Genomic DNA, 20,730 nt, shown 5'->3' on the forward strand with positions numbered 1-20,730 from the left:
ATTATATAATATATTTTTTATAATTTAAAAGTATATTAAATATACGTGGGTCGGGTCGGGTCGGGTTAGATGGATTTATAAATCTCATGACCCGAACCCAACCCGACTCACTATAAAAATAAAAAATAAAAACAAAAAAAATTCATAACTCAACCCAACTCACCAACCCTTAAAAACTAACCCAACCATGTTGGTTGGGTTGGTTTTGGCAAGTTCATTACACACCTCTATTAACAAGGATTAAAGATTTAAATTCTGAATGTTGGACACACTAGAAACTAATAAAAAATTATATGTAAATTAGTCAAATGACCCATGTAATATACGGGCAAGATTAACATAATAGTTTTTTTTTGTTCTAAATATGAAATTTGAGAATTATGATAGGTTTTTTTTTAATAACTAAATTATGATAGCTATTAATAAACATTTATTATGATTATGATTTTATATATAATCATCTTATATTTCAACAATTGGACATCAATATTCATTCAATATATACATAAAAGTAGAGATCTCATACGAGAATGCACGAGCTCTTGCCATATGGCGCTTTAATATTTCATTTAACATTTTTAATCTCTTTTCATTAAGTTTTTTTTTAAAAATTTTTTATTAAAAAAACTGTTATCTAAAAGATGGGCTGTAATTCAAAATTAAATTAAAATCATATCAAATCTCATAAAAAGCTCAAAAGTTCACTTATTACCTTACATATTATGACCCATGTATGACCCTGCCCCATTAACTTTTTCCCACATTTTCCAAAATATGGGCTAGCATCATAAAATAGGACACACTTTTTTGAAAAAACTCTCTCTACAATCTTCTTGATAAAACTCTTATTATTAAGTGTCACATCAATTTGCCATTTCCTCTTCCTATTGCTAATAGTTTTTTTTTGCACAAAAATGGATTATTTCTACACCATCTTCTTTTATATGGTGGAATATATTAAAAATAAATAAATAAACAACTTATATGATAGAAATAATAATTCCCTCAATTTGTTTCTTGTTTTAATTTCTAATGTAGAAGACTCTTAAAACCAACAAATTATATTCTCAATTGTCCACTCTCTTTCAAAGAATATAAAAGATAATTGTACACTTTAATTAGTCAAAATAATAATATAATTGTGAAATTCATTTAGGCTATATATATTCATATTCTTAATTATGTATCATCACACACACTTTGTGCGTGCAATAAGTTTTTTTTTTTTCTTTTTTAGTGTCATAATTTTTCATTTATTTCAATTTGAAAAAAAAAAATGAATACCAAATTTTTTTTTTTTTAAATGTGAGATTAGAATTTAGAAGAAAGGAAACCAAAAAGAAAAAGAAAAAGAAAACGTTTAAGTCTTGATAAAGGGAAGAAAAAAAAAGTGAAAACATTGGGCTTAGTGGTCCTATTTTGTAGCAAAAAAAAAAAACATGTTTTTATTTTATATATATGATTTTTATTTTGAGAATTTAATTTATAAGTGAATAAACTAATTTGAAAATCAACAGAAGAGTGACCCTATTTTTTAGGCAATGTTTTAGTGGGAATTAAAGTTGTATTTTTACCAAATTGTCTTTTAGTTTTGTCTCTACTTAAACATAGGGGTGTAGTGGTATTTTTTTTTTTTTTAAAAAAATGAGAATCCTAAACAGGAGAAGCCCCTTAAATAGTAGTATAAATATTCATCATAACTTTGGTTCTTTTTATTTTCTTCCTCTTAATGATATGTATATTATAATTAAGCATAAGATGAGTGTTATAGGGCCATAAAGAATAGTTAGAAATTATTTTAAAATAAAAGTACAAAGTTTCCGCACATCGCACGGGACATCGACTTCTCTCTCTCTCTCTCTCTCTCTCTCTCTCTCTCTCTCTCTCTCTCTCTCTCTCTCTCTCTCTCTCTCTCTCTCTCTCTCTATATATATATATATATATATAGATAAAACTAAGAGAAAATCCAACTAAATTCTAAATTGAAGTCTAATTTTGTGCCATGTGTTTCATCTAACTTTTAAATTTGTGTGTCAAGTGAATTTTTAGGTACAAAAGTCAAATATTCTAAATTCAATTAGATTCTAATTGAATTTTAATTAGAGTTCAATTTTGCGTCATGTATCCCATCTAATTTTTTAATTTTTGTAGTAAGTAAATTATTGGATATAAAAACCGAAAAGTCTAGATCTAATTAGATTATAAATCATATATATATATATATATACACACACCTGTGCATATTTATAAATGTACCCTTACATATGTTATGCACGGGATTACACACTAATTATATATAAAACTAGAGATTTTATGCCGGAGTATATGAGATCTTATCATGTGACACTCTAATTTTGTATTTAACCATTTTTTTTACCTCTTTTCGTTAAGTTTTTTTTACTGTTACCAAAAAGATCACATTAACTTATTTTTACTGTTATCTCATTAATATCTCATTAATTGTCTAATTCTACACCATGCCTTTCTCTTTTCGTCATGACTTTTAGCATACCCACCATTTTAGCATTAAAAACAAAAGCAGAAAAATAAATAATTCTATAACAAAACATGCTTATGGAGGAATATTGGAAAAAATATTAATATTTGTTGTTACATTGTTACATTTTCTTTCCTACATTGTTTGTCTCTCTATTTTTAATCTTTAACTCATTGTTGTGATAAAGAAAATTTTGTCATTTACTCATTATATAGTTTGAGTAGGTTGATATTTATGATACGTTGATACTAATTTAATTTTTAATATCTCAAATTGTATAAGTTTCTTAGCTCTAATTATTAAATTAGTTTACTTTTTCTTTATAATATATGTACAATATTCTACAAAATTGTCTTACATAAAAAATCACAACATTATTTGTGCATCGCACGGGCAACTTACTATCAATAATAAATAATAAATAATTATCTTGTACGACATGTAAGAAATGGTCCATGCTAAATTGAACAGCCCCAAGATCAAGTTCCAGATTTATCATAAAGGCATCCAATGGTTTTAGTATACTTATCTTTGATCATCACATCCTCTCTTTTGCTCCACAACCTAACAGAGGAAGAGAGTCCAGTTATGATTTTCTTTGAAAAGTTTAAATAAATTAAATAATTTAAAATCAAACATTTCAATTTGCTTTTCTTTAATAGCTAATGTGACATCATTATTATAAGGTTTTTGTTAGTATGACATGGTACTCAACAATTTATTTTAAAATAAAATGTTATGATTAAAAGAAATCAATCTAGTAGAGTGTTCTAAAAACTCTAGAGGATCTTAAATTTGAAATTGAGAAGATTTTGTCACGAAAAGCTCAACATTTGCCTTCTAAACTAAAATTTGTAACTAATTTAAGAAAACGACATCATTTTGCCACCAAAAAAAAAAGGAAAAAATTAAAATGGAACTACCTATCTCCTTGAAAATTATCTTTATAAACTTATTTACAAACATCCACAATCTAATCTCAAGTTTAAATAAGTATATGTTTATACTTATGTACATATAAGCATATAATATTATATATACTTCAATCGAAGCACATAAGTTTTAAAAATACAAGGTTCACATTATGTATATACATATACTTATATAAACTTAAATTGAGGCATGTAATTTTTTAACAATATATGGTTGGTGAATCTAATTTTATTTTTTAAGATCATAAAAGAAATCATTATATCTAATTGACTCAATAAATAAAATTTTAGCAAGGATTTAGTTATTAATTATTATTATAGATTTTTATATTTGTTATTTGCATACAGTTATGTTTATGATTATCTTTTTCTTAATCTTCATTCTTTTCAAGAGGAGGAGATGGGAAATAAACTTATAAAACATGGTGGTTCAATGTTGCAGAAACAAAGGGTAAAATTAGTATCAAATCTAAAACATCGTTGTTTAATCATATAGAATATAAAAAAATTATATATATAAATATATATATATATAATATATAATATTTATACATATATACACGCACACGTAAGTTGGTTGATTTGATTTCTAATCGGTAAGTAGATTTTACTCAACTTGTTCCTAATTGATAAGTCCTTGAAAATGAATTGCGTCAGTCAAATTGAGACAGAGAAGAACATGATGGGCTTAATTGTTAAAACTAATGTCTTATAATTTTTTTATTTCATAGAATGTAATAAGGACTAAAGCCATGTAATTTTATTTTTCTTTTGATCCAGTGATATATCTATTCAATTGTTCAAAAAAGGTATATTCATAATGGTTTCTGTTTTTTCCATGATGAAATAAGTGGTGACTCCATAAACACACACAAACCTAACACATTCTCTAAGGATTTCTAAGTAAGGAAGCCAATATAGTATTAGCTATTAAATTGCTATTTGCTCTCTTCTTAAATGTACTGGATAAAATATCTGGATGTATCATCTTGTACTGAAGATTTGTGGATGTTCTCGGTATAGTAAAAAGAAATTAAAAATGTTAAAAACTTATAAAACATGTTATTTAAACTAATAAATTGGGTTATTGTAATTAAGCTAATATTTTTCCTTATCTTAAATTATATGTTTATAAACGTGTAAATAAATAAAACTTACATACATATATACATACATAATATATGTTTATGTATTTATTTTATATTTATTTACATGTTTATAAACATATGTTATTTACGTAAATATATGGATATTGGTAACTTTAAAATGGTACACCAGTATTATATGTTACAGAACTTATTGTTCCTTTGTCCAAACTAAACCGACCATCGTCATAAAATTGATTCTCTTGTATATATATAAAAGCAGAGATCTCGTGTAAAAAAATATGAGATTTTTCTAAATGGCGCATTCTATGCAAAGAGAATTGAAATATTCTCAAGTGCTACATTAGAGATAAGAACAAATTAAATATTGACTTTTTGTTTCATTTGGTTCAATGTTTTAAGACTTTTCTAATTAAAAAATAAATATTCTTTGTATCATTTGGTTGAATGTTTCAATACTTTTTATCCCTTACACATACACACAAAACTCTTTGCGTTTTAATTCACCATTTTCACCTCTTTCACTTCTACTTCTTTATATATATTTACCCATAGCCCTTCATATCATTCCATGTCAAATACACATAGGCCAAAAACGATGTCATTTACCTTCAATCTTTCGACGACACCTACCTAACTCTAACATTGTTGTTTCATCTAATCCTAACTTGTATAAGTTGGCTACAACCAAATAAGGGGGTTTTGCATTTTATATTGAGTGACAACGACAATTACAATTTTGATGCTAAGGTTAGACGTTGCAGATTTGTAAGTTTTGTAAATGATGTAATTGACTATAGGTGTTTGAGACGTTTTTTTTTTTTTTTTTTTTTTTTTTTTAGAATTCATGATAAAGAGAAAGACACATTCTATATCAACTTTTATTCTGTAATATTCCTTCAAAGTTTTTTTTTTTTTTTTTTTTAAATTTCTCATTACTTCAATTGAATAATTATAATAGATATGTGTGTGCAATTTATAATTGTTTTTTTTTTTATGATGAACTCATTATGAATAAAGTTCTATATAATTGTTATAATACATATACAACATTCTCCAAAATCATTTTACATAAAACTTTATAACATTATCTGTGTATTGCATGAATAATTTACTAGTTTATTATAATTGTGTTTGTATATAGAAATATATATACTACTATTTTAAATAAATATAAATATAAATATATATATTAAAAAATGGCATGTAAAATTGTAAAATCTCAACAACAAAAAATGATATATACTTATGCATTTTAATTGTAGACAATTTGTTCACTTAAAAAACAAAGTGATTCCATTCTTTTGAATGATAAAACATTAATCACATGGATTGTGATAAGTTGTTGATAGGCTAATGTGCGGCTACAGAAACTAAACGGAAAACAAATTGAAGGTGATATACTGCAAAACTCTTTCAAAGCAAAATAAAACAAGATTTTATGCTAAGCAATGTTGGCCTTTGAAGTTGCAATAACATTGTGTAGTGTAATTATATATTTTTCAAAAAGTTTTGTGCTTTAATTAGACTAAGAGCTATTGTTATTTGAGAGAGACAAAATGCTTAAGTATGTGTATTTTGAAGGAATTTTGTTTCGGTTGATTGTTATGTATGGTAACTTAATAAATTTAATTTCTTGGTGTGTAATCTTTCTATTAAATGAACGAATTTGTAACTCTATGCATATGCATGGGTATATTTAAAAAATATACATTAAAATGTATAGTATAATTCCTATTTATATAATTTAATTACTATTGATATATAGTCATTCTTATATATTTTTTTTAACTCTTTAGAAAATCAAGTAAGAATATTATTAGATAGAAAATATAAATTGTCCATATATATATATATATATATATTTTATGAATTCTTAATTTTTGATATTGTGAAGCTTTTTTTTTTTTTTTTTTTTTTTTTTACAGTTCATTAATTCTAGGCTTTTTGATTTTTGTACCCAATAACTCACTTGAATGAATATTTATAATGTAGTCTCACAATTGGCTCCAAAAATAAGAAATAAAACTCTCTAAAAATAAATAATTCAAGACACATGGCACAAAATTAAACTTCAATTGTAGAATATAATTGGATTTTCTCTAAGCCTAACCTATTAATATATATATATATATATATATATTACATAGATTGGAGACTGATTGCCAATTATCTACTGTTTATTTTTTATGATAAACTAAATTTTGTAAGTAAATATTAATTAGGAACGAAAATTTTTCCCAATTTACCTTTTGAGTTCTTAAAAGAGAAATTGTATCACTTTTCACCTTGATAATTTAAATTTTTAATATATCTTTATATAGAAATCTATTATACAATGAAACTCAACACTTTGATAATACTTATTGTGGGAGCACAAAGGTTTGGCGTATACCAAACATAGGTCAAGGACCACCAATCATAGGCCCATCCCATAAGTAGGAGCCCCAAGTTGAATTACACATAAGCCGTCACATTCTTTATGGTGGCCGAACAAACCTCATCTGTCCCCCAAGGAAGGAAAGTAATGCCTTGGGAGAGTCCGTTAGCCGAGCACAAGATTCGACATCGGGCTCAAGTTACAATGAAATCATATCAGCAACAGAACAATGGGCCTCATTCCTGACATAAAGATTAGACACGTTGAAACAGTAGCCTAGACCTAAAGGACCATCCTAGACCTAAAGGATCATCCAGACATCACAGGTGGAGGGACCCACATGCTAGCAGAACATTCTCTTATCATTATGGGTCTATTAACAAAAGGGTATAAAAAAGAAGAAAATGAACTAGATAAGGGTTGGAACATTTGTCAGGGAGAGAAACAAGAGAGAAAAAGAGAAAAACATCAACTAACATCTGGGGAAGGTGACCTAGCTCTAGATGCCTAAAAGGTGCCTTGGTTATCTAAAATCTTCCTCAAGTAGCTAGATCTTTAGCAGCAAACCATCTCACAACCGTTTAATACCACCATCTTCTAGCCAAGTTTCTCTGGGGATTTCCACTTGTGGGTTATATACCCTTTAGCAACATACAAATTAATTGGGGATCTAGGCCCAACAAACCAAAGTCGTTGTGGGCTGCACCACCACACTTATCTTTCTTACAAATTATTTGTTAAAAAAATGCAGCAATTATCTAAAAGATTAATATTTACAAATTCACAAATAAAAAACTTGTGCAAAGCACAAGCCAAACAACTAGTTCATGTAAAAACATATAATATCAAAGAGAAAGGGAAGGTAGCTTGATCTAAAGCAGTAAACTTCAACTTCTTTATTCGCTTGGACTTTGTTGGATACTGTAACACCCCAATCCAATTTTTATAATTAAACTATATGTTTAAGTGGTTAAGTATGATTAATATTTTAAGCCACTTACTTACAAAGTATTTAATGAACATATTATTTTATAATGTTATTGAATAAGAATTTGTAAAGATTATAAATAATTGAAATGACTATTTGTATTATAAAATATATTTAGCATGTACAAAACTATATTAGGTGGTTAAGTTGTGAGATATATATATATATATATTGTAGGGGGGCGGTTTTGGGGCTCAGGCCCAACAGGCGGGTGGTTCTGGCCCAAAAGTCCCTCAACAATGAATTTGTAGAGAGTAGGTTACAGAACTAGGTCTTTGACAGAGGAAACGTAGTTATGACCAAGCCATGCAACCAGTTGGACGTAAGGATATTCCTCCAAACTTTTGGAATAACGGTCCCTGGAGCTGTTTCATCTGCTTCTATCTCCTTTCTCTTTTTCTATCTTTTTCTTCTTTCTGCTTGCGATCCCCTTTCCATGGGGATTTCCTTCTCTTATATAGCATCCTTCCTAAGATCACGACCCTACACTTGTCAACCATCTGGCCCTCTACTTGAGTGCTTGTCCCATAGGTCATCTTCCCTTTTTTCTGTGAGTTGCACTGGCCAAGATAATTCTGCGTTCCTGTCCTCTCCACATTAATGCGGCTGGAAAAGTAGTTCCTTGGCATTTAATGCGGCAGTTGTGGTTGCCCCCCTTCCTGAACGTCACGCATTATTCCTTTGTATTGGGTGACTTTTCGCCATGTATGGAGTGTGAATCGGACACCCACTTGGCGAGTTCGAGGAGGTAGTCCTCCTTGGACGCCCCTAAGTAGGCCCGGCCCAACATGGTTGGGATGAGATATCCTATGCCCATGCCTTTTCTTCTTGTTGTGGTTGGGCTTGGTACATGTACTATGGCCCAACATCGGCTGACGGATTTTACCCCCACATATATATATATATATATATAAGTGTGAATGCAAGAAAATTGGAAAAAGTGGGTGAGATATTTGTTTTTCCCTAGCCATACACGTATCCAAGCCCCAAAAGTCTTCTTACTTTTCTGATTTTCTTGGCTGCTCCCTGAAGTCCAGCAGCTGCTTTTCTTCTTTCTCTATTTTCCCCTTTCTTTGTTCTTCTTTCTTCTTCCTTCCTTACACGGCAACATCTCTCCCTTCCTTCCTCACCAAAAATTCTAGTTTCTTTAAAGAAGAAATTAAACAATTAGCCTTAAGGTTTCATCTTCAAAGTGTGTGGGTAAGTAATTAAACCTCATCTGATTTTGTGTATTTGGATAGTATAATTGTTTGCTTACTTTCCCTCTTTGTTCTCTGCTCTGTTTTTGGAAGTTGAATTGGTGATTCTGTTTTGGTGATTTGAAGGTTTAATGATATTATGGTTTATTTAATGTTTAATAACATATTTTAGTATGTTAATTATAGGTATAAAAATACCCAAATGAAATTAAGGCTTATTGCTATTTGTTGATGATTTTGTAAGAATATGTTCTGAAGCTGTCACTGTGACAGATTCTGTGTTCATGCATGTTAAATTATGTATTAAATTTTATATAGTGAATTTGGATGCTAGGGATAATTCCTATGAAACTTAAGACACTTTTGGTTGTTATTGAATTGGTCTCACAGCATTTGGATGAACATAAAATTAATGGTTTAATTTATAAATTGCATGAATTTCTGACGGGACAGATTTGAGTATGCTGTCTTGCGTGATTTTTAGTAAATCATGGGTTTATGCTTTGACTCCGAAATTTTTATGGTATATACTGGACATACAGGGGAGTAGTTCTGTAAATTTTCATGACAATTGGATGTGTTTGAGCAGCCCGTTTGTATTTTACAAATGGAGCCTATGCTGCTGGAATAGAACAGTGAATAGTAATTGACATGCCTAATTTTGTGGATTTAATTATCAAGTTAGGGTGAATATTTTGAGCTATAGTTTGATATGCTTATCTTTTGGTATGTTTCAATCATAGATTAATTTTGTGCAACTTGTTTTGAGGTTTAGTACCCAAAGGAAGGGGTTGTAAACCATGGGATGGTTGTATGTATGAAGCTGTTTTGCCCGACGTGTTGTATGTTATCATATGAATCTATATAGTTACATGATCATGCTTAAAAGATTTTATATTTATGCATGCATTATTGCCCTAGCCATAAAGCACCTTTTGAAATAAAGTTAGCTCTTTTAGAGATATGGGATTAATATAAGAATGTTGGTTTCTCTAAGATTTTGTACTTGTTGTTGATGAATGTATTTTTTTGTTTGTGGGAACCTCGTTGAGGTGGGATTAGGATTTCCTTAATTCTAAGAAATAGGCTTTGAGATGAATGTGAAGTTTATGGTAAAGAATTATGGATAGTAATAAGCTTTGATTTATGGTTTAGGTGTTACCAGTATCCAAGTCTAAGCTCCTTCGACTTTAGGCTCTCGGTTCCTCTGCTTTCAGGTAAGGGATAAGTTATATGGGCATTTGGTAAGTCATGAGGTTATTTTAAAGTATATTATGCATTAAAATGTTTTTGATTAGAGATATGACATGTAATCATTATTCTGACAAAGATATGTTCGTGAGCTTTTGAAAAACTTATGTATATAATTTAAGCATATTGATGCTATTATTGATTCCACGAACATGATGTTAAATGAAAAGAATGGAAATGTTATTATTATGAAATGTTATGCAAAATAAGAAATTTCAGTATGATGTAAAGTATGAAATGTTTTCGGGTTATGTCCTCTGATAATTTGAACTCAGCCAGTAGGGGTTAATTATTGGCTTTCTATGGAAATATGTTATCTGTTTGGTCATTTAAAGTAGAGGAAATGGGGCTGCCCGTAACTCTAGGCTATTTAAAGTAGAGGAAATGGGGTTGCCCGTAACTCTAATCTGATTAAGGCCTTCTCCCCAATGTGTACGGACGGCGGGGAGGAACAAAACCTGGAGGGGATGTGCCATCAGGCCTCCCAAAGGGGACAATATCATACACACGGGGGCACCCAAATGTGATGAGGCCTTCTCTGTACAGTTTATCAGATATGGACTAACCAATATGATATGAACAGCTATGTTATGTTATTAATCATGAGAGAATTATTTTGTTTAAATGCATTATGAAAAGTTAAAAGCTCTCATGAAAATAAAAAGTTTCTGATGAAAAGAAAGCTGTTCATTAAAGATAAAAGTTTATGAAGTTCTGTTGTGCTATAAAGATAAAGTTTCTGATGAAAGTACAAGTTTATGTTTAAAAGTTATCAGATATCTGTTTTTATGAAACGTTAAGTTTTATGATCATGAAAGTTATAGTATTCTATGAGAAGAAGTTTATAAAGAAAAGTTTTCTTATCAGTCAAGATGTTTCTAGTTTAATACAAAGTTGCCGATTATCTGATTTAAGTTAAAATAATTATTTTGTAATGAGAATATATACATGGTGACTTTGTAGGAAATGAAAGAAGTTTAATCCGAAAGGTTTTGGTAATATTATTCTGATAAGAAAAGGAGAACAATTATTTTCTATGATGAGCGTATAAGCTATTATTATGAATAGTATTAAATACTATGCATGAAAAGATGTTCTCCTATTCAAATATTCATAGAATGAAATGATCTGATTTACATGCATCCTTATTGAATTCTCATATATCTTACCTTTACTGAGCTGTGTAGCTCACCCCTTCCACTCTTTCAGTTAGCAGGTTTTATTTTGGAGCAGAGGGAGCCTTAGTTGAGTTTTGGAAGGAGCTGGTTTTAGTTTTATATGTATAGATCCTAAATTTGCAATTTGATGTTTAGCTTTGTAGTATTGTGTATTTTAGGATCTAAGGAAAGTTGTATACCTTAAAGTATTAAGAGATGTATTATGTGAAAGTGTGGAAATTAAATGATTGGTGGGTTATGTTATATTTCAAGTACAGTGTAGATGCTCTGAATGTCAAGTGAAAAATTATATCAAGAAGTAAAGAAACAAGTATGAAAAGAAAAAAAGAGAAGTTTTTGGAAAAGTTTTGTAAAAGTTAAGTTGGTTCTTGTTAATATCAGGTTTAAACTTGATATTAGCATGCCGGTCATGGTCACAAATCCGGTTATCGGGTTTGGGGCGTGACAGATACCAACTATGAATTAACATAGGAACATTAGTATGATATGTAAATATAATAGCAGCAAAGAAAGAAGAAGAATATAACAAGAAAAAAAACAATAAATTCCCCCCCAACCCAAGAGTTTTTACACTCTATTTTGCACTCTCTTTTGATGCGGACTTTTGTTCCTTCAGTTGTAACTAGGCTCCCAATATGATTAACCACCTCTATGCCATGTACAAAATTATTATCGATGCTAAAAGCCCTTGTAAGTTGTTCAAAAGGTTCATATTTGAGTAAGATGCAAGGAGGAGCTCTAGATGTACAAATTGAAGAAGAATATAAGAAGATCTTCATTCTTGCCAAATCCCACCAATCTGCTAGGAAAAGTTGAAGGTACATTAGTTAATTGCTTGGTCCAAGACTTCTCAGCCCCATATTCATTCATCACCATATGTCAAATGTATCACCAACAAACCTTTGATGATGTGTTGAACTAACAACCATAGCAAATGATCCATTCCTATCAAAAGGATACCATTCTCTTCCACCCAAGTCAATTTTAGGTACTTTTATGTATTTAGTTACCTTATTTTTTACCAAATGATATGATAAGAAAACAACTATTCCCCCTTTTCTTTGTTACACCCCCCCCCCCCCCAATGTAGAGCACCATTAATGAATGCCTTTGAAAAAGAATTCATTACAAGAGTTCCAAGCATAAGAATTTCCTTTCTTCTTCAAGAATTAGTACTCAATGAGTACACATCAATTTTAGAATAAAATTGATCTTCCAACTCTTTAGAATAAGAAATTCTGACTAATTTGTAGTCATTACTTTCCAGATCATAACCAAATCCAAGACCAATGAATTCAAAACTTCTTTCTATATGTTGGTGTACTAGATCATCAGGTTTTGGGAGCTCCTTGAATTCACTTGTGATAGGATTAAATAAATAAAAAAAATTCATATCACCATTGTAGAATTATTCAAACATATTACACCATTGCATGAACCTACAATGCTGAAAGGTTCCATATCATATTCCTCAGAGCATCCACATTGGTGGAGCCGTAAATTTAGCTATTTGACACCGCAAAAAGCTACTTTATCTATTTTACTTTCTCACTTTACAAAACACTTAACATCGGTGGTTTTATTTTAGCTTTTAATACAATAAAATAATATAAACAACACAATAAAATAATATATCAACTACAATAAAAAATTAATTAATTTATTATTTTTTCTTTGTTCTTCACTGTCTTCAAGCACTCACGGCGGCACCACGAACGCCACCACCACCACAAACACAAACACAAACCCAGCAACCCCAAACCCAACAGCCCCACATCAGTTAAAAACCAAGCAACCCCACGACTTGACCCAAACCCAAACCCACAACACAAACCCAGTGTTGGGGGCATTTTTCATCGCTCACATGATGTTAGGGGAGTCAAGACCGAAACTCGACTTTAGGCTTGGAACATGACCCAAAGGCTATTGGTGAAGTGTGAAAGGCCCATTTTGCTCAAGGTCTAGGTTGCATCCAACAAAGATTATAATAATGCCCCAAAAATACCTCCTGCAAAGATAAGCTAGCACAAAGGATGACCTACTACAACAAGTGTTTAAATAATAGTCTAGCAGTAAGTAAGAGAAGCGTACAACGGTAGATGTTTGGAAAATCAATAAATGTATTTGCATAGAAAAAATTATGCATTTCTTCCATAGTCGGTTAATAAAAAAGTGGGTCCATTATAACAAGTACACAAGATGAAAAAAGGGTCCAGTAGTGAATATGATAGACCTCCAGCGGTAGACGTCTAACAGGTTAATAAGTGTGTTTACATGGTAAAAATCATATGTTTTCCTTATTATTATTAAGTCAACATAAGGGAAAATTTCCATAGTATCCAAAATATTATGGCTTTCATCATAATAACAATAAATAAGGATTAAAGGCTTCATAATTACAAGTAAAAGAGAAAAAATATGATGGAATGAAGGGAGAGAGAGATTCTAGTTCAGTGCAGCAAATGCTGAACTAAGATTCTTGGTAAATATATATGTGGAGCATGAATAGGGTAGTATAGGTTGTTTTGAGTGAGTGGGTATGTAAGCTTGTGATGGTATGATAGAGTTAATGCTGAAACTAAGTCTTTAATGGGTAAAGGGTTGTTTATGACTTATCAGGAAGCATTTATGAACTATGAATATGCAAAAAAAGAAAAGGAATGTCTGAAGCTAAGTGAGCGTGGGCTAAGGGGAATGATTTATGAGCTTGGGGAGAGTTAAACTACAATAAAGTGATAAGAAAATCAAAAATTTCAGAGGGGTTAGTGTGTGTTTTGTGGGTTGGTATGCGTAGGCTTTTATAGGGGAGTTTAAGGGAGTATTAATTAGCAAAAGTACAAAACATAGGACTGATTTAGGGGCAAAATAACTGATATAATTATCCTAGGATTTGGCCTAAATTGGGAGATTTGCTTTTGGGGCTATTTTGCTTTTTTGGGCAATGTCACACATGGGTAAAAATCAACATAATCTTGCATTAAATGCTAAGAATTCTAAGATTGTGTTCAGCCAATGGGATTAAGGCAAGTATTAAGGAGAAATCTTATTACTACAACTGAGATTTAGACCTTAGGAAGTAGGAAAAAACACCCCAAGTCAGGTGTCAAAATTTAAGTCCACTTCAAAAGGTTCTGTTGAAGATCCCTTATGCCTCTAAACTACATGTTCCCAAATTTTTCCCTTTAGGATTCATAGGCTTGGTTCATGAATCAATTACATACATTTTTAGTAAGTAAATAAACTATTTTTAGTTGAGGATTTCATAAGCTTGGAGGTCTTGGTTATAACTTCCTAGAGTTGTGACCAAAACTTGGAGAGGAAAGGTATTTTTTGCCTATTAGCTTTTAAATGTCAGACTCTAGTGTTGTTCATGTCAGAGTTGGCAGTGGGACAAATGGCCAACTCCTAATTTGGTTTGGGAGCTTAGTTGCTTCTTAAGGTAATCTCCAGCAGAGGCAGAATTGAATGGAGTTCTCCAGTTGGGTCAATTTACACACATGGGTTGTTTTGGCTGAGATTTCATGTTGGGCTTGGGCATGAGGGCTGAGTATTTTGGTGGGCCTCTGACTTAGTGGTTTTCTCCACTTGCACCTATCCTTTTGCTTTTTCTTTGTGAGCCCTAGAAAATAGACAAAACTACCATATATTGCCAGGATTTTTATTTCACATGGGCTTTAGTTGTTAGTAAAAGTGAAATACATTCATGAGTTTTAAATAAATTTTTATGATAGGTTTTGCGTATTAATTTCCATGGGATTTAAATAACAATTTGAATGGTTTCTCATAATTTTTGCCATGGATTATTTTGTAAATGATATTTTCTTTGGGGCTTTTAAATAATGACCTCCAATATTTCTTGAGAATAATATTTACCATGGATTTTAAATAGAGGCAATATCCATGGGTTTCAAATAAAATATGGTAACAACTACTATAGTGGAATAATGTGATATTCTCATGATTTTTTTTATCATAATATGCTTGTAAGGTGAATAATTGTCACGAGTTTTGAAAATAAATATTATGAATGCTGTGATATAAGATAGATAATGAACATGAGTTTATAATATGATATGAAATCAATAAATGTCATGGGTCTAAGATAAATAATTATAACTTTCCATGAGTTTTTATAAGATGATTACTACGGGTTTTGAGAATAGATAATTGTCATATATTCCATAAGCTTGTAATATTATAGTAATAGGTTTAAAAACCTAAAGTATTGTTTATCATTGGACTTTTAAGTGAAATAATTATGATATAGTATTTTTCCAAGTATTAATAACTTTGGGCTTTTGATAAAATAGTGACAAGTAGTTAGCTTGCATTTTTAATAATGTCAACGTAAGTTAGGCTTTTAATATTGCCAATGAGAATTGGGCTTTTGATGTTGCTAGTGAGAACTGGGCTTTTGATGATGTTACCAATGTGAATTGGGCTTTTGATAGATAAAATTGTCATGGGTTTAAATCATGGGTTTTGATTATGGATTTGAATTCCATTGATAAAATTGCCATGAGTTTAAACCATGAGCTTTGATTATGGATTTGAATTCTATTGATAAAATTATTTTGCCATGAACTTGAATCAAGGGCTTTTCAAATATTGTCAAACATAAGTAATCTTGGGCTTTAAATAGAATGTGATATGTGTTTTGGGCTCATAGGGCTGGTTTTGGGCTTAACTAAATAATAATAATAAAATTTGATAAGATATGAGTTTTTTGGGCTTTTTGTGATAGTTTATATCATGAACCAATTTAGATAATGAAATATTCATGGTTAACATAATAATATGGCAAAAAATATTTTGTGAAAGCCCAATAACTTCTTAGTGGTGTTTGAAAATAAATAGGAGATACTTAAATAATATTAGGTGTAAAAAAAATGTACCCTAACACCCAGCAATCCCAAATTAGCCAAAAACCACACAAACCCCATGGCATGACCCACCCACCACACCCACGAACTTGATCACCCACACCCACAGTATGACCCACGCCAATGACCCACCACACCCACACCCACACGGCAATAGAAGAGACCCTCACACAGGGTAGAAAAATTTGAGAAGAAAGAGAGAAAAAATTTGAGAAGAAAAAGAAAAAATTTTAAGAAGAAGAGAGGAGATAAAATGAGATAGTAGAGGAAGATTAAGAGACAGAGAGGGGTAGAGAACGAAGAAAAGATAAAAGAAAGGAAAATATTAAAATATTCTTACTAGTGTGAACGCAACATAATTTATTTATTTTAACCTTTGAGTCACTGTAGGTGAAAAGCCAAATTTTTGGCTTTGGCTCCACCAATGCAGCCTCAATTTTGTAGACGGCAGTGCTAAAAATAGCAATACGGTTTTTTAACACTATCAATAATAATGCTCTTAAGCCCGGTTTGGATACAATTTGCGTGTCTGTGTTTTCAATATGTGTGTTTTGCCTTTTTTTTTTTTTTTTTTTTTTTTTTTTTTTTTTTTTTTTTTTTTTTCCTCTTGGTTAGCCGTGTTTTTTGACTTTTGGTTAGTGTACAATGCACACCAGTGTACTATTCAGCAACTTTTTATTAAAAATGGGTCCCACAATACTATTCACACATTTAAAAATTATTTTGCTATAGTATTTTCAGTTTTCAGCAAAATAAGTTGTATCTAAATAGACCCTTAAAAGCAATAGTTATCTTATGGACTTCACTAAATGTTTCATAAGAAGTCACAAGGATATTGAACACTTACCACCAAAAGTACAGCCTTGGTGTGTGACAGCAATATAGCCATTGTTGCTTACAGCAGATCGGTTAACATGCATGGTGATGAAGATGGGATCTTTGATAAGATTACACCATGATCTGCAAACTCACTTGAATTGCAAGAGTGACTTAACGGGTAATCTTGCAAAGATGTCCATTAATACACAGTCAGGAAGATCGTTCAACATGCCTATTTGATTGTTTTGCTTTTTAAACATCTTTGCTTTGGTAAACAACATCTCTCTATTTGATTGTTTAGCTTTTTAATATGAGAAAAAACTAATTCAAGGAGTCCCATTTATACCAATGTTACGTGCACAAGTTTGTTGCTTGGCAGATGGGATCTCACAGGATTGGTAGCTGTGGAATGGTGTTTTCCTTAATTTGTGTTAAGTTTATTTTGAAGCCTTAATTTGTGTTAAGTTAGTTTGGTATTTGAATGTTATGTCAGTAGTGGTATTTTAACGTTTGAGTTGTTATTTTGTTCTAGTTTTTAGGAGTTGGGGTCTTCTTGTTATTTGGTTTTAACTTTTAGGAGTTGGAGTTCCAGAGAATCACTTTGCGTTTAGTGGTCCGGATTTTATGTTTTGGAACGTTTCTATCTGCTTGTATAAATTCAATGGCTATTGGAATAAAAGATATCAGAATATTATCATCCAAACTTAGCTTTTAAGGAGGCCAGATTATCTCGTATTAATCCAAAAATTATCCTTTGTTCTCTATATAAATTTCCTCAAATAAGCCACCATAGGTAACAATAAAGAATTGTGCGTTCCAACCAATTATTATATATCTAAATATATAGGCCTCTGTATGTTGGGAGAAATTATAAGGTCTTCATGGTGGATAAATGATGTGGTTCACCATTTCAGTAAAAGACTCTCACTTGTTTAAAATTATGGAGTTTTAAATAAAAACTAAATACTGAGTTAGCAATTTTAAATAGGTGGGAGTCTTTTATTGGAATGGTGGACAAATGACGTGGTCTACCATGAGGACTTTATAATTTTTTGTGTGTTTGGAGTATGTTAGTTTTTTCATGGTTGTACAAGTCTACAAACTACAAAGTTGAATTGGTTTTTCCTTTCCATCTCTATCTAATTGTATTTATCACAAATTCTACCAAATTTTGCTTCAAAATTCCATCAATTCCATCCACTCAAGAGCCTAGTTTTGAATCTTTTAATGGCTTTTTATAATCTCAAGGAAGCTAAAAAAGGATAAGGTTGTTAAACGAACTGATCTTGAAGTAAAAACATGGATATTTGTGACTAAATAATATTCTGGATATTTCTTAGTGAGTGCCCTAGCTGAGCGAGAAGATATCCTATGAGCCTATAAATTTCTTGGCCTAACGAAATTTTATGCCCAGATAGAGTTCTACCAAAGACTATAGGTTGCTGGTTTATAGGCAAATGAATTCAAAGATATTGATAATGGATATCTTCGGCTTTATCGGTAATTTGATTATCAATTTACACAATCTTTATTATGACTAGCTTCATCACATGTGCTTTGCGTGTGTGATGAGGCTTTTTTATTTTTATTTTTTAGTAGTCCTATTTTGTAGCCAAAAAAAAAAAAAAAAAAAAATTCTGTGTTTTTATTATATATATAATTTTTTATTTGAGAATCTAATTTATAAGTAGATAAAAAAATTTGAAAATCTACAAGAGAGTGACTTTATTTTTTAGACAATGTTTTAGTGAAAGTTAGGGTTGTATTTTTACTGAATTGTCCTTTAGTTTTGTCTCTACTTAAATAGAGTGATGTAGGGGCATTTTTGAACAAAAAAAATGGGAATCCTAAACGGGGAAGCCCCTTAAATAGTAGTATAGCTGATAATTTTCAGTAATAGAAGAGTAGTGGTTATATTTACCAAAACGTGCTTTGAGTAGGGGTGTACACGGTTTGGTTTGATTGGTTTTGGAGAGGCTTTTTGCACCACACCTATAGGGTGCAGTTTCACATTATGCTTGACTGCACCTCACATTTGGAAGGTAAAAATTGGTCTACACAAGGTGCGGTTAAACTTAGCGGCTCAGTGCGGTTCGTTTGGTTATATGAGTATGAAAGAAAAATTATGTGGCTGAGTGCAAAAGAGAAGAGAAAAATGGTTGTTGGAAGCCTGAAAGTCTGAGATTGAGAGGGCACACTACTAATTGTTCGGTGGGATTAGGGTTTGGAAGAAACATTATGTGGTTGAGAGCAAAAAAGAAAAGAAAAATGGTTAGGTGAGAGCCTGAGATTCTGAGATTGAGAGGGAAGAAAAATGAAGGTGGTTGATGACTGATGAGTGACTGAGTTTTGAGTCTAAGAGGTGAGACCATAAGAGGAGCAAAAGTCTAAAGACTAAAGAGGAGAAATGAAATTATGAGAATAGCTGAGTCTGAGTAAGAGACAACTCAAGAGAAAAGACGTGTGTGGTTGAGATGAAAAGAGAAAAAAAAATATATATATATATATATATATATATCCTGCACAGTAAATGACTCCATCAATGACTCAAATAGTGACAATATGACATCGTTGTTGTTGTTGTTGTTTTTTTTTTTTTTTTTTTTTTTTTTTTTTTTTTTTCTTTTTTTTTCTTTTTTCTTTTTCAAAAAACACAAGTGGCAAGACAGTGAGTTAGTGACTAATACATGTGGCATTTTTTTATTATTATTTTTTTTCAAAAAAGGCAAGTGACAAGATTGTAACCCATAGGTCCATATGGCATTTTTTTTTTCAAAAAATGCAAGTGGGAAGACACTAGAGTTACTAGACAAGACCACTCACACTCAATGATGAGACTATTTGGCTATTCTTCCTGACACACGTTTTTTGACTGAGAAAGGTAGCCTCACTCACACACGTTAACTTCTTTTTTAACTCAATTTTTTTTTTTTTTTTGATAAGAATGTTAGGCCTGTTCATGGTCATGGATAAGAATTCAAAATTTTTTTTTTTTGACTTGTTCATGGATGAGAGCGTTAGGCTTAGGCGGCCTCTTCTCTTCATCTCTTCTCAGAATAGTATGATATATATATATATAAAACACGCTCGGGTCGGTTCAATCTTCGTCGGTGTGCACATCTCGACGCCGATGGCCACACTGGTCCAACATTGGTATTAAAGATCTACCGCCAACCACCATGCTAGAAACCTTCAGCGACGCCCTGAGTGGGGCGGGGCGGTGTGGTTAGACCGGTTCTGTCGGTGCCAGTATATCCATGAACAGGCCTAGCTTTGAGTACCTTTTATGGGTTTAGAAATAGAATTGATGGCCTCCCTAGGATCCATACTCTTTCAATAATTATTTATTTATTTATTTAAATTTTGATCAATTTTTAAGATTTAGGCCACTTGATCAATGCAAAAGATACTTCAATTGAAACATATGAGGATAAATTATTTTAGGGTAGAATACAGTTGCGACTCTTAAGGTTCGTACTAATGTCAAACAAGTTAGG

The 20,730-nt window shown here is 31.1% G+C and overlaps 1 long non-coding RNA gene across 2 annotated transcripts; it reads left to right on the forward strand.

Moving 5' to 3' along the window:
• The first annotated feature begins 8,835 nt into the window (after positions 1-8,835).
• LOC126726775 (uncharacterized) lies at positions 8,836-11,774 on the forward strand. 2 transcript variants are annotated; one of them, XR_007656065.1, is made up of 3 exons: positions 8,866-9,103; positions 10,258-10,677; positions 10,719-11,774. It is a non-coding gene; the product is annotated as an uncharacterized LOC126726775 (long non-coding RNA). The 2 variants fall into 2 exon arrangements; XR_007656064.1 differs by having other exon boundaries at positions 8,836-9,103; positions 10,258-11,774.
• The last annotated feature ends 8,956 nt before the right edge of the window (positions 11,775-20,730 follow it).

This window comes from Quercus robur, chromosome 5 (assembly GCF_932294415.1).
Source record: "Quercus robur chromosome 5, dhQueRobu3.1, whole genome shotgun sequence".
Lineage (NCBI taxonomy): Eukaryota > Viridiplantae > Streptophyta > Magnoliopsida > Fagales > Fagaceae > Quercus > Quercus robur.